General features: G+C 48.6%; 1 protein-coding gene across 1 annotated transcript in view; it reads left to right on the top strand.

Moving 5' to 3' along the window:
* EPHA10 (EPH receptor A10) overlaps positions 1 to 3,598 on the top strand; it is a 59,783-nt gene that overhangs the window by 31,292 nt on the left and 24,893 nt on the right. The window lies entirely within an intron of this gene.

The raw sequence follows: 3,598 nt of genomic DNA, 5'->3' as shown, positions 1-3,598 counted from the left end.
AAGGAGACATGGCTGCACGGCTGGTGAAGAGGAGTCCAGTAGTATCTCCTGGGCTCTGGGCCCCACTTGGATGCTGGCTGAATCCCACCACAGATGCACGGCTGGAGAGCAGGTGCTTGGGCACAGATTCTAGCTTTGTTCTCAGGGTTTATCAGGCTTTCCTCTAATGCGTCTCTGTGGGGCTGAAATGGAGCCATCTCCTTCCTCGGTGTTCTGGCCATCTGATGCTCTTAACACATGCAGCTCAGAAAACAGTATTCCTAGTCTCTTTCTGTCTCTGCCATCGGGGTTGACAAAGCACAGTGGCACCTCCGGGATGCTGGCCCCTTCTCTCACCTTTGTGCCCAGGCTGGTCTGGGAGCTGCCATTTCAAAGCGCACTAGGCGGAGAGGCACTCCCGGGGGTAGGGACGAACACGGGTCCTAGAAGCACCTGTGCAGTGGAGTGTCTGCTGGGCATTGCCCAGTGGTCAAAGACTGTTTTTCGAGGGTCGGACACTGAGGAGAGGGAGAAAGGGTTTTTAGTTATTTTTAGAGCGGGAGGCAATGCGGCTCTGTGGGCGGCATCGCCTGGGGGCTCACTACAATTGCCTTTTTGATCTAGTTCTCCTGGCGTTCTCCCAGGTAGAAGCCACCTCACTCCGCGGCCCGTCTCTGGCAGCCAGCTGTCAAGACTAGTTTACAGCGATGTCGCAGGCTTTCAACTCTTCCTTTCTTTTCTGGGCTTATTTATTTTATTCATGATAGAGAACATGCACATTGTGTGTGTGTGCGTGTGTGTGTGTGTGTGTGTGTGTGTGAGAGAGAGAGAGAGATGCACCCTTGACAGGGTCTCAGCACAGTGCAACCCCCTGTCCCTGACCCTCCACCTCGTCAGGATCTTAGGGCTGCCCCATGGGCGCCATTGAAGACTGGACGCTCCATTCGTGTGTTTTCCAAAGTGTGCGCCAGCACGCCCTGCCCCTCGTCGTCGTCCCATTGCTATCTACTTTCTTCAATCCCTGAAGTCACCTGGAACCGCCACGTTGAGGCCAGGGGGCATATTGACCGCCCGCCGACTGCCCCTCAGCATATGGCCCTGCCAGCCACTGGCTCCCCCTGCTGGTGCCTCTACTGAGCGCTTGCCCTGCATCAGGAATACTGCGGTTATCGCTCAGTAGGGAGACATGAGGAAACTGAGAAAGCCGTCGCTCATGGGGCTAATAACTGGGAAAGTCAGGAGGGAAAGTTCTTTTAAATTAATGAATTAATTGCCAAAGGGTGCGTGCACTTGCCCGAGATGGTAGAGAGGGAGGGAGGGAGACAGTCCGTGCACTGACTGTCATTCCCACGCGGATCCATCTTGCAGGGCGTCACCTTTCACAGTTGTGCCACTGTCCAACATCGGCATTTTTTAAAGAGTCTCAGTGATTCCAATTTGCAGACAAGTTTGAGGACTACTGGTCTAGACAGTATCATCAGACGGGTAGTACTGTGTGCATGCGCGCACACACACACACACACGTACACACGTACACACATAATAATGCCCAGGATTACAGAAGAAAAGACCATGACCTCGCTTTGGGTCCACTGGACCAAGAGGTTGCCAGAGGAGATGCCAGACAGTGGGGTAAGTGGTCCTGGGGCTCAGAAAAGGCGTCTGGGAGGGAGGTGAAGCTCCAGGGGCCATCAGAGGTGACCAGAGGAATTGTCCAGTGGCCTTGTTTCCTTTGCCGTGCAGTTCTAAACCCTGATGTCATCTCTTTCCAGTTTGTCTTTGTTGTAGTCACTTTGGCGTCATATCCCAGAAATCACTGTCAGATCCAGTGTCACAATGCTCTTGCCCTGTGTCTTCTAGGACCTCTACAGTTTCAGGTCTTGGAGAGGTGTTTTTGTTTGTTTGTTTGTTTGTTTGTTTGTTTTTGCTATAGGGCACATGCACTCACCAGAAAAAGAGAGACAGAGACAGAAAGCGAGAAATCACCCCCGGGGGGATGGCCATACCACAATCCCTTTTCCTCCATTCTCCTACTGGGCCTTGGACACGCATGCACATGTGCCTGGTGTGCGTTTAAGCCACCGGGTCCAGGACTCAAACCGTGGTCGACTACATGGGAGTCCAGCGACATAGCCATTATGCCATCTGCTGTTCCCTAGTTTCAGGTCTTATATTCAGGTCTCTAATTCATTTTGAGTTTATTTTTGTGTGTGATGTGAGAGAGGGTTCAATTTTGCTGTTTTGTATTCACTTTTCCCAGCATCACTTGGTGAAAAGCCTAACTCTCCCCCATAATGTAGCCTTGGCACCCATTTGGAAACCATTTGACCATAAACAGGAGGGCTTATTTCTGGGTTCTTGATTCTTAGTTCCACTGGCTTCTAAGACTGTACCAAAGTGATTTGATTATTGTAGCTTTGTAATATGTTTTGAAGTCAGGAAGTATGAGGTTTTCAGCCTTGGTTTTCTTTTCCACGGTTGTACTGGCCACTCTTAGTCCTTTGAGATTCCGTAGGAGTATTGGGCTTTTTTTTTTTTTTCTATTTCCACTGGCAAAAAATGCCAGTCAAATTTTGATAGGGATTGTATTGAATCTGTAGGTCACTTTCAGTAATGTAGACATTTAACCTATATTAAATGTTCTATTCCATGTACAGGGGATGGCTTTCATTTATTTGGGTTTTCTTTAGTTTCTTTCAGCAATATTTTAGAGTTTTCAGTGGGCAAGTCTTTGGCCTCCTTGGTTAAGTTTATTTTTAAGTATTGTTCTTTTTGATGCTATTGTAAATGGGATTGTTCCCTTAATTTCCTTTTTGAATTGTTCATTATTCAGAGAAACACCACTTTTTTGGTGCATTGTTTTGTATCCTGCAAGTTTGCTGTATTTGTTTATTAGCTCTAAAGGGTGTTTGTGTGTGTTTGTGTGTGTGTTTGTGTGTTCGTGTGTTTCTATATGTGTGTCTGTGTGTTTGTGTGTGTGTGTGTGTGTGTGTGTGGACTCTAGATTTTTCCTATGTAAAAGATGATGTCATCTGCAAACAGGTAAATTTGCTTTCTCTTTCCAAATTGAGTAGCTTTGTATCTTTTACTTGCCTGAATGCTCTGGAAGAACACTCGTATTATGGTGAACGGAAGGGGTGAGAATGGGCATCCTTGCATTTTTCCTGACCTTAGAGGGCAGGTTTCTGTTGTCCCCTGCTGAGTGTGATGGTCACCGTGGGCCTTTCACATACGGCCCACATTGGAGTGAGGTCATTTCCTTCTGTGTCTACAATAGTTTAGGAGTGTTCTACCGTTAGCCGTGGGCTTTTCACACATGTCCTGTGCTGTGGCGAGGCCGTTTTCTTCTGTAGAATAGTTAGGTACCTGAGCTCCCTGTCTCTAAATGCTCCCTCAGGTCTCAAAACCACAGAAAGTTAGAAAGAGCCTGGGAGATTAGGACCAACTGCCACGAGAGAAGCTGGAGTGTAGGGGATGGGAAAGCACCAGGAGGTCTTGTGCTTTTCCGAGTGGAAGGGAATGAGAAGGCTGTGGGCGACAGAGGCTTCACGTCTCTCTGGCCTCACAAAGACTCAATCCCACCCACAGCCTCTTTGGCTTCCTGAGGTCCAGGCCCTGC

The sequence above is a fragment of the Tupaia chinensis genome, unplaced genomic scaffold, assembly GCF_000334495.1.
Source record: "Tupaia chinensis unplaced genomic scaffold, TupChi_1.0 Scaffold000604_1, whole genome shotgun sequence".
Classification (NCBI taxonomy): domain Eukaryota; kingdom Metazoa; phylum Chordata; class Mammalia; order Scandentia; family Tupaiidae; genus Tupaia; species Tupaia belangeri.
The sequence above is the reverse complement of the archived record's forward strand: the minus strand, read 5'-3'. Positions and strand labels throughout refer to the sequence as shown.